Below are 11,998 nucleotides of genomic sequence, written 5' to 3' on the forward strand. Positions count from 1 at the left end.
AATTGTATTAATTTCTCGATCGTTCCTATGGGAGCTATATGATATAGTAGTCCGATTTTCATAAAATTTTATGCAAAATTGTAGAGTACAGTAAAATGGCTATATCTAAAATTTAATCCAATTCTATTGAAAACTGAAAAAGTTAAAATTTTTTTTGTAAAAATTTTCCGATCATTCCTATGGAAGCTATATGATATAGTTGTCCGATCCGGCCCGTTCCGACATATATACGAGTGAAAGTATATAGAAGGCTAACTACAAAGTTTCATTCAGATAGCTTAAAAACTGAGAGACTAGTTTGCGTAGAAACGGACAGACGGACAGACGGACATGGCTAGATCGACTCGGCTGTTGATCCTGATCAAGAATATATATGCTTTATATAGTCGGAGGAGCCTCCTTCACTGCCTTGCAAATTTCTGATTGAAATTAATGACTGGGTATAATGAAACTGGTCATGAGTTAGATCTTAAATATACAGGGACATATGGGCAATTCTCCAGAAAGGTCCACCGCGTCCAAAATTGCTTAAAAAGGAGTATTTTTGACATGATTACATAAAAAATTGGTCAGGATGATCAAGACTAAGAGAATTTTTTTATTTTCTAAAATAAGTTTCAAAAAAATCGATGTCAAACACGCGCAAACGCAAATAATGTGGTTTTTATAAAAACAGGCATACAAAATGGCATGTTTTGTTTTGATGCCAATCTCTTAAACCGAACCATTTTGCTTTGACTTTTGGTTTCTAATATGACATTAAAAACCCAAAGGTGAAAATAAAATGCAAAGGACATATGCTATTACCAATGGTAGGTAGGTTAAAGTGGTGAGGCACAATGCTGAGGCCTCCAATTAGAGCTAAGCTCCTTTTTGGTCCACTCCCTCTATTTGTTGTTGTTGTTCACTATCAGTACCGCCCAGAGTCAGTAAGGAAACCTAGGATTGCTGAAACTTTCAGCTTTCCTATGCTTCCCAGTGACTCCATCTGGTAGGCACCAAAGTGGCGAAATCTGATCTGTGGTTTAGCGCTGGGCAGAAGCAGAGCAGATGTTCCTGTGTCTCTTGCTCTGTAGGTTGCTTACAGCTTCTACAGATTAAATTGTAAGGCAGTCCCAACTTCATTGCGTGCGAACCGATCGCCCAATATCCCGTGGTGAGTGCCGTGAACCTGCTTATATCCCGCTTGCTGTTGAATAGCAGTTCCCTGGTTCGTTTCTTGTCGTACCTCGGCCAGCATTCCCTTGACCTTCTGTGATCACTCTTGCTTTGCCATTCTTTATTGGCTATGTGCCTAAAGTGGTCATGGATCCTTGTCTGGATCGCGTTTAGGGAGATCGGTAGTCTGAACTTAGTCCTGCCGAGCCTGCACGAGCTATTTCGTCTGCCTTCTCATTTCTTGGGATCTCGTTGTGTCCCGGTACCCATGTTACTTGTACCTTATTTTTGTCACCAAGTCTATTAAGGGCCTTCTTGCATTCTGCCACTAGTCGTGAGTTCGTTTTCACGGCAGCAAGGGATTTTATAGCCGCTTGGCTATCCGAGTAGATTCGAACTCTTTTGCCCCTGAGGTCCTGCCTTAAGGAAAGTTCGACTGCTTCCCTTATATCTAGTAACTCAGCCTGAAAGACCGTCGCTGAGTTAGAGAGATTGAAAGCCTTTTCAATTCTCCAATTTTCAGCGAAGATCCCAGCCGCAGCTCATTTTTAAGCCATCGGTGTAGAGGAACACCTAGTTCCCCACTACTACTCTGCCCTTACTCCAGACTTCCCTTGATGGGTATGATGTCGAGAATGCGTTCCCGAAATTCATTTTCGCGATCATGTGGTCGGTCTTAACGTCTGTGCAAATGCCGCTATTTCCAAGGATCTTGCCGTGTCCGGCGCCGTAGTCCCTCCAGCAATTTCTCGCCTTCAGTCTTACTGCGCTCTGTGCCGCAGTGTCCATCACGAACAGCTCTATCGTCATTATATCCAGGATAGCGTTGAGAGCAGCCGCGGGGCATGAGCGCATTGCGCCCACTGCCCCCGCACTCGCTGCCCGTTGCATCCGTCTCAGCTTCGTTCTTTTGTAAGCCCTAGTTAGTGCCGGCCACCATACTAGGGCTCCGTATGTTAGAATTGGCCGTACCACTGCAGTGTAAAGCCATAAAATTTACTTTGGGTGCAGCCCCAATTGTTCCCAAACATTTTTCTGCAGGAGTAGAATGCAATGCTTGCTTTCCTTACTCTTCCTGCAATGTTTTCTTTCCATGAGAGCCTTTTATCCAGAATTACTCATAGGTACTTCGCTCTCTCCGCTAGTTTTAACTCCATGCCGTTTATACTGGGCATGTTGAAGGGTGGAATCTTTGTTCTTCGTGTGAAGAGCATAAGCCCTGTCTTAGTGGGGTTGATACCTAGTCCGCAGGTTTTTGCCCATTTATTTAATCGACCTAGCGCACCCGTCATTATTTCGCTAAAAACGTCAGGGTATGGTCCTGATACTAGCAGTACTACGTCGTCTGTGTATGCAACTGCTTTAACTCCACCCGTATTGAGATCTGTCAATATGGCGTTCATATTTGTGAGCCAGAGTAGGGGCGATAGTACCCCGCCCTGAGGTGTGCCTCTCTTCACAGTCCGCGTGAGGTGAGTGCCACTCAGTTCGGCTGTGATCGTCCTGCTGTTTAGCATGACCCTGATCCACTCTCTGATGCCTCTCTCAATACCTAACAAGTTGAGGGAGCCCAGCATAGAGTCGGGGTTCACGTTATTGAACGCGCCTTCGATGTCTAGGAAGGCGGCCATCGTGTATTGCTTATGTTGTAATGTCTTCTCGACATGATGTACAACTACGTGTAGCGCTGTTTCCGTTGATTTTCCTTTGCGGTACGCATGCTGCGCATCCGAGAGTTGATGTCCCTCTAGAGACTCCCGGATTTGGACGTCCAGGAGTCTCTCTAGTGTCTTCAGGGCGAAGAAGTTAAGACTTATCGCCGCGGCCGCCGCGAAGGGCCTTCTGACGTGAACAGTATATATATTTTTAATAAGGATCAACAGCCGAGTCGATCTAGCCATGTCTGTCTTGCCTTCTGTCCGTCTGTCCGTCTGTCCGTCTGTCCGTTTCTACACAAACTAGTCTCTCAGTTTTGAAGCTATCTAAATGAAACTTTGTAGTTAGCCTTCTATAAACTCTCACTCGTATATATGTCGGAACGGGCCGGATGGGACGACTATATAATATAGCTGCCATAGGAATGATCGGAAAATTTTTACAAAATATTTTTAACTTTTTCAGTTTTCAATAGAATTGGATCAAGTTTTAGATATAGCCATTTTAGTATACTCTACAATTTTGCATAAAATTTTATAAAAATCGGACTACTACTATCATATAGCTCCCATAGGAACGATAGAGAAATTAATACAATTAAATTTATAACTTTTTCAGTTTTCAGATGATTTTTATCAAACTTGAGGTATAGCCATTTTATATTAGTCTTAAATTTTTTGTTAAATTTCATGAAAAACGGACGACTGTATCATAGGTGCCATACAAACGATCGATTGATGTAGAGGAAAAATGCAAATCTGTATAGTAGAATGAAATGAAAGCAGGTATTACTTCATTGTTTTTAACACAATTATATATAATTTATATTGTATGGATTCCTATTCATAGAAGTTCTATCTGCATTCTACCCTAAGTTTGAAATCAAAACTTGTGAAGAATGGGTTAAAAACTGTCTTTTTTTTAAATTTGTTTGTAAAATAACAAGTGTTATATATAAAAAACATTTTTTTTTTTAAATTTTGGGTTCTTCTTGTAACATTAAAAGCATTTCGATGTGACTATAGCTGCCCTCATAGGGGCAGAAAATTTTTATTTTTGCCAATAAAATAAAAAAATAAAAGGCAAAAATCCACTTTGATAAGCTGCCATTTTGTACCCATTGAATAGAAAGTAATAACATTTTGAGAAAAGATAGCTTAATCTATCCTCATTATAATGCAATTTTTTTTTGTTTTTTCTCATCTTCATAAAACCATTTTTGACCCTTTTGGCCAAAATCCGGGCCGCCTGGCCCATAGTGCATTGGCCGGGTAGCGGAAAGTGGAAGTGTCAGCATAACTATCACGCGCGGGTCTCATACATATATGTGAGTGTATGTGCATACTCCCTTTCGCTCCAGACTAAGCGAACATATATACTTACATAACCGTCTCTCCGCTGTCTCTGCTACGATACTTAGCCCTGCATAGTTCATAAGAATGATTTGTAAAATCACAGACCATTGAGCACTGGACGCGGCACATTTGCTGCCACCATAAGAAACTTCAAAAATCAATAAACTTTAAATTATCAAACGCAAATTAATGGACTTTAAATAATTACATGGCGACCGTTTAAATTTAATGGACTTTAAATAATTACAATATGACAACCGAACTGCGATTCAGCAACACTTACACCACGATATACCCAACAAGGGAAGAATGGAGAGAAGGGAGGGTACCCAAGCCAGAAAGCTGGGGTGTAGAAGAGTCCTTCCACCTCCCAGCGTCAGCGATGGTATTCCAGACGGAGGTTCTCGCAATATTGAAAGCAGTCGAACTCTCACTAAAGCGAGACCTCCGAAATACCATGGTAAGGATCTACTCACGCAGCCAAGCGGCCTTCAAATCCCTCACAATACCAATGACTACACCTACACTAGTGGCCAAATGCAAAGAGGCACTAAACAGACTAGCAGAGGAAAACAGGGCTCAAAAAGCCTGGGTGCCCGGACATAATGACATCCCAGGAAACGAGAAAGCGGACGAGCTGGCCATGAAAGGGTCAGAGGAAAGCTCCAACGCAACAGACACACTAGTCTCTCTGAACTCAATCCAGTCGGAAATTCATGACCATTTTAAACTATTACCCAGATAGGAATGGTCAATGAAGACAGAGCACAGAAGATCGAAGCTATGCTGGCCTTATTAAAACTGTATACGGACAGGGATTTCGGTAGCAATGTGATGAAAATCGGAAGACTAATTCATATAACTGCCATACAAACGATCGTTAGATATAAAAGAAAATTCAAAACTATGAATGTAAAACTGTAAATCTAATAAGTATAAGCACTAAGCAAGAAACACATAGAGGTGTCAAACAGTACCAAAAAGTACTATCACAAAAACGGCTGAGCCTGGAACCCCAGAGCACCCGAACGATATGTCTAGAACCCCAGAGTGCCTTCGGCTTTTTCGAGTTCGAAGCAGTCGTTCGAAACCGAGCACAACAAGAATTCACTTTTCAGTGGCAGATCGACCGTAGAAGGATGAGCAGGGGTGCGTTTCTTTGCGCTGTGCTCTCGTTTCTTTGTATATGTGTATATGTGTACAAGCGCTCACACGTTTGTATGCGTGTGCAAATTTCTGTTCGCGGAATGAAAATAAAGCAGGAATAACTTCATTGTTTTTAAAAATAAATATATGTGGGAATGTGTCTGGCATCTACGTTCAGTCCAAGTTTAAGTCAATTACTGCTCCTTTTTTCAATTGGATGATCTTTTATTTGAGATTGGCCTAAAGCCGCCAGTGGTTATTGTGTTGCCCAAGAAATTCAGTTTCCTTTCTTTATAATATCTCATTTGTTCAGTTGCATTTTTAAGTTAGCATCACTCACTTGCCAAATTCTATTTTAATACCCATGAAGGATATTATAAATTAAATCAGATGTTTGCAACACTGTGAAGGAGTAATTTTCGACCATATATCATACAGTATATATACATATATTGTTGATTAACACCAAAAGCCGAGTCGATTTAGCTATGTTCGCTCTCTGACTTTGCGTTTGTCTGTCCGTTTCTATGAAAACTAGTCTCTCAGTTTTGAAGCTACCTAAATGAATCTCTTCAGTTAATATTTCAGAATTTCCGAATTCATTTTATGAAATTAGGACGACTATATACATATACCTGGCATAGAAACGATCGATAAATGTAGAGGTAACAGAAAATCTTTGAAATACAAACTTTAACTGTAAATATAGTACGAGTAGGACGTGTTTTCCTTAGCTCTACCTTCGCTTAAAGTTTTCACCGTGAATATTTTTTCTAAAAATCCCAAATTTTTGGCAAGCGATCAGTGTTTTGGCGATCTTTATTTACCCACAACATCTGGATCATCTCATATAAAGACAGTGACTTTAATTTCCGAAAACATAATCGGCGAAAAATATTCTTTCGCCCTTGTTTTCTTGCGCTGTGTGCTTACCGCTTCTCCTGCGCCGGTTTCAATGTTGTTGTTGCTGCAAGTAATCTGCAAGCCGCGAACAATCACACAATCTCATACTTTCTTGAGGTGAGAGAAAGCTTATATTTTTCTCTCGCTCTGTTTCTGTTTTGATCGGTTCCTTCGCCACTTGCGAGTGTTTATTGCGATTTACTATTATTTAAACATAATGTCAACCTGTAGTGTCACTGATTGTCCACATGGCCGCAAAATTACTTCGCGGCAAGCCACTGTTTATTGTTGGCTGTGCACTAATGCCGCACACCCTGGCTCCGATCCTGGGCATGTTGGCCCGCGCATCGCCGACCGCATACGGGATCACGCTGGCTTGGATTTGACGTGCCCGAGCTGCCTTCATATTAAATAAGAAATGCTGATTTTTATGAGAAAAACCCATTTGGAGGTTCAATCTTTGGCGGCTGGGTTCAAGGATTTGGCGACCCGTTTCCAGAAAACGGAATCTTATTTCAAAACGTTGAAACTGATAAGTGTCACACCAAATAGCAATACGGGACCTATTCCTAACAATTTTTTGCCAGTTGCAGTCAACGTGGATCTACGTCGTACGCTGCTGCAGCAAGCAAAGCCCTGCTGGCCTCAAACCAACAGAAGGATGCTCACTCTGCGATCGGCCCGGCGTCCTCAAACCAACTGAAGGATGCTCACTCTGCAATTGGCCCGGCGGTCACCATCGCACCTCCTCCGACTTCTAGTCCCAGACCACACCTTTCAACTATCTCTGGTGTTGGCCCAAGGAGTCCGGCGCCTCTTGCTGGCGTTGCCCCAAATAGGCTAGTTTTTGCCTCTCGCCTTAATCCTGATTCATCCGTGAAAGATGTCGCTATTCACTTGATATCTTCCTAGTCCTGAAGTTGATCCGACATCTTTTCGCTGCTTCTGTAAAATTAATTTCAATGGCATTAACTCCTATTTATCTCTAACTGATTGGCCTTTTTTGGATTCTCTAGACGACCCTAATAACATGGTTATGCGCTTTTATGATATTTTATACTCTGCCTTTGACATTTATATCCCATCCTTTCCTTCACCTGATGCGTCTTACAAGCCCCCATGGTTCGCTCGTCGACTTTTTTACCTTAAAAACTTGAAGTCTAGGCTTTACAAGAAATTCACTAGGACTGGGTCACAGGTTGACCTTTCTAGATATTTGACAGCTCGCACAAAATTCTTAGCCTACAATTCTGAATGCTACAGAATCCACCTAAATCGGTGTAGAAATGAGGTCCAGGCTAATCCATAGCAATTTTACGCGTTTGTTAATTCAAAACGAAGATCCCAACTTTTTCCTTCTTGTCTTCATCTCAATACTGAGTCCGCGTCTAACGAGCCTGATATAGCGAACCTATTCGCAAAATGTTTCCAGTCTACGTACTCAACGATTGGCTACAATCCAACCTCTTCGTATCCTTATTCTCTTCCACTTCCTAATTCTATTTGCATGCCTTCTATATGCGAAGACGATGTTTTTCAGAACCTCAAGACATTAAAGCCTTCCTTTTCTTCTGGTCCTGATCGCGCTCCTAGCTGTGTTTTGAGACACCGTGATGGTGCTTTATGGCGACCTCTGTCAATTCTTTTTCAGATGTCGGTTCGTCTTTCATTTTTCCCTGAAAGTTGAAAGGAATCTTTCATCATTCCTCTCCATAAAAAGGGCAGTAAATCTGATATCGAAAACTACAGAGGAATTGCAAAGCTTAGTGTTATTCCTAAGTTATTCGAACATCTGATTACTGCGCAGCTGCAGCACCAATGTCAGTCAATTATGTTCCCCTCTCAGAACGGCTTTATGAAAAACAGGTATACAAATCTTCTTGAATTTTTGCTGTCATTAGAAACGCTTTCAAACTGAATTTTCAAACGGACGTTATCTTCACCGATTTCAGCAAAGTATTTGACTCGGTAAATCACCTACTATTACTAAGAAAACTTTCACTTTTGGGTTTCCCTGCTTTATTGACTAACTGGATTGCAACATATTTATCCAACCGTAGTCAACGTGTTGCCTTTACTTCTGGCGTTCCTCAAGGGAGCCACCTTGGGCCACTTCTGTTCGGCCTCTTTATCAACGACTTGCCTGAAGTGGTTCTACACTCAAGTGTGATGATGTACGCAAATGACGTCAAACTATGACCTCAAACTGACCTCAATAACATGCAATCCTGGTGCATTAATAATCTCCTCTTTCTTAACAACTCCAAATGCAAATTTATGTACTTTTACCGGAAGAATTGCCTGCTCGTCAATCACTCTATAGGTGCGTGCGATCTTGAACGCATCTATTCGGTAACAAATCTCGGAGTCCTGTTTAACCACACTCTTAATTTTAATGACCACATTGGTCTAATTATTAGTAAAGCTCGAGGGGTTTTCGCCTTTGTTAAGCGATGGTCAAAGGAGTTTGATGATCCTTATACATCAAAAATTCCTTATCTCACTCGTTCGCCCTATTCTTGAATATTGTTTGGGTGTGTGGTCACCTCAATATGCGAAGTATCAAGACCTTATTGAATATGTTCAGAAACATTTTCTTTTGTTTGCTCTACGTGGATTAAACTGGGACCCACATCGTCGTCTTCCATCGTATGCCGACAGGCTAAGTCTTTTAAGCCTCCCCACCCTAAAGGATCGTCGAACCTGCCACAGCGTTATTTTTATTCATAAGCTAATCAATGGTCAAATTTGCTCCACATACTTATTAAGCAAATTACGACTCGCAGTCGCTGTAAGGCTTTCTCGTCATTTTCGTCCAATAGCTCTTAACGTCTGTTAGACAAAAATTGACGAGCATGATCCTTTCCGTGTTCTATGCTCCATGTACAATAAGTATTATTTTCTGTTTCATGTTGAGTTGTCCATCGAGTTTAATGTTAAAATTTTGTTAAATTACCTATCCTTACCTCTGCCCACCTGATGTGAGTCGGAGCACATCGTTGAAAAATACTCCCTTTTGTTGTGCAGAGGTAAGGGTACAATAGAATTTAAAAATGGCAGTCCTTGCTATTTACTTTATAAATAAATTAAAAAAAAATATATATATATATAAAACAAAGAATAAATGCATAATTGCATTAAATTTAAATTTTTTTTAAATTTTATTTTTTATATATATATATAAATGAAGTCTGCATATGTATACAAACTTCAGCGTGCCGAAGTTAGCTTCCTGTTTTCTTTTCTTTAAAATTTTCTGATCGTTCCCTTGCAATCGTATGCCTATTCAGATAGCTGTAAAGCTGACGTACAATTTTTTGTAGAAACGGGCAGACAAACTGACACGACTAGATGGACTCGGCTAGTGATGCTTGTCGAAAATAGATAAACTTTATTGAGTCTGAAATGACTCCTTTACCGCGTTGCAAACTTCTGACTTAAAGTGTTATACCCTTCAAGGGTGTTATATAGAAGTATACAAAACGCATTAAGCCCTTTTCAATTCAAAACCGGGTTTTCGGCTTGATAGAAAATAAAAAATGATATTACTTACCTTAAACTCGTTGGTTGTTATCATTTTGGTCCACTTTTCAAGCTTAAGACGCATCGTTTTTGTCAAGTAGTTCCAAAAGAATTCCGGCCGATTATCGACCTACAATATTAATTGTAGCTACGGTTAAATATTTAGATTGGACATTCATTACTTACTGGTTCTTTCTTTTTCTTATCTTCGTCGTCAGCCATTTTTAGTTATTATTTTAGGAACTAGCTTTTGGAAATAAAATTTTTATTTTCGTTCCCTTTACAAATGGTTGAAGTTGACACATTTATCAATGAACACATCGAATGTTTACACGAGACTATCATTTAAAACAGGGTTGTTTATGAAATCAAACATTTATATTATAATATATAGGATGGGTATAATGTAAATATGCGGCGAATTTCCGATGATTCTCCAAAGATTCACATGTGTTCTTAAAGGAATCCTATGGGTACATGTGACGCGAACAAACAGATTTAATATAGGACTAAGACAAACAATTGGAAAAATTAGAGGTATAGGAAGATGGCGAACGAACTCTCTCGTGAACGACTTTCGGGTCCAACCATTACTTCTCTCTTTGACGGCTTTCGAGTCAAACAACAAAATTCTCTCATGGATGAATATAGGGTCTAACAAACTCTTCTCTCTGGGACGACTTCCGAGTCCAACCACAACAACTTCTCTCGAGGGGAATTTTCGGGTTCAACAAACAACTTCTCTCTGGGATGACAACAACAATAATTCTCTCATGGACGGCTTCCAAATCGGACTTTAATTGCTCTCGAGGATGACTTTCGGGTCCGACCACATTAAGGTATCATGTCATTAGCTGACAGCAGGAGCAAGAGCATTGCAGGTATTCTTCCGTTTTTTTCCACTGGTACACCGCGACAAGTAGAACCAACGACGATGAGCGACGACGAGCAAGCCGAGCCCGGAAGCACACCTCTCTTTACCCACTTCTTGTAACGAATACGATTAATAAAACTTATTCAGATACTCACGGCATAATTTCACAGTGTTCTACTTGGAAATCAGGTCGGGATCTCTCAAAGCACCCACACCTGAACAAAAATAAAATTTTTTAAACGGATCCTGGCCGTCCCTAAGCTACCCAAAAGCTTATGTTTTTTATTTTTTTTTTCTCAAGTGTCATAATAAAATTCAGAAATTCAAATTTCTATACAATCATTTGAATCTCATCAGTTGAGAGCGATACGGTAAACGGTATATTTTTATACCCTTGCAGGGTATTATAATTTCAGTCAGAAGTTTGCAACGCAGTGAAGGAGGCACCTCCGACTATATAAAGTATATATATTCTTGATCAGGATCAACAGCCGAGTCGATCTAGCCATGTCCGTCTGTCCGTCTGTCCTTCTGTCCGTCTGTCCGTCTGTCCGTTTGTCCGTTTCTACGCAAACTAGTCTCTCAGTTTTGAAGCTATCTGAATGAAACTTTGTAGTTAGCCTTCTATATACTCTCACTCATATATATGTCGGAACGGGCCGGATCGGACGACTATATCATATAGCTGCCATAGGAATGATCGGAAAATTTTTACAAAAAAATGTTTAACTTTTTCAGTTTTCAATAGAATTAGATCAAATTTGAGATATAGCCAATCTACTATACTCTACAATTTTGCATAAAATTTTATGAAAATCGGACTACTATATCATATAGCTCCCATAGGAACGATCGAGAAATTAATACAATTAAATTGATAACTTTTTCAGTTTTCAGCTGATTTTCATCAAATTTGAGGTATAGCCATTTTGAATTAGTCTTAAATTTTTGTGTCAAATTTCATGAAAATCGGACGACTATGTTATATAGGTGCCATACAAACGATTGTTTGATGTAGAGGAAAAATGCAAATCTTCGAATGTAAAACTGCAAATATAATATGTATAGGTGAATGAAATGAAAGCAGGTATTACTTCATTTTTTTTAACACAAATAAATATAATTTATATTGTTGAGATTCCAAGTCATAGAAGTTCTATCTGCAAGGGTATATAAACTTCGGCGTGCCGAAGTTAGCTTCCTTTCTTGTTTTCTTTGTTTTTCGGCGCAAAAGTAAATAACAAGGACGGGTTTTGAACACGGGAACATGCTATTTCTAACGATTGGTACCAAAATTCAGTACCAAAATTCTTTTCCTGTCCGATTCCTGGTGTCATTTTCTAAACAAAAAAAACAAATCTCATGGGTTTCGGTAAAAGAACTC

General features: G+C 39.9%; 1 long non-coding RNA gene across 1 annotated transcript; it reads right to left on the reverse strand.

Annotated features, from left to right (window-relative positions):
- Positions 1-7,032: 7,032 nt before the first annotated feature.
- On the reverse strand, positions 7,033-10,063 carry LOC147644945 (uncharacterized). Its single transcript, XR_015272587.1, has 3 exons — positions 9,927-10,063; positions 9,772-9,870; positions 7,033-7,163 (listed from the first exon to the last, which is right to left on the reverse strand). It is a non-coding gene; the product is annotated as an uncharacterized LOC147644945 (long non-coding RNA).
- Between the last annotated feature and the right edge of the window lie 1,935 nt (positions 10,064-11,998).

Source organism: Drosophila serrata, unplaced genomic scaffold, assembly GCF_035046125.1.
Source record: "Drosophila serrata isolate PLE 108 unplaced genomic scaffold, ASM3504612v1 contig_56, whole genome shotgun sequence".
NCBI classification, from domain to species: Eukaryota; Metazoa; Arthropoda; class Insecta; order Diptera; family Drosophilidae; genus Drosophila; species Drosophila serrata.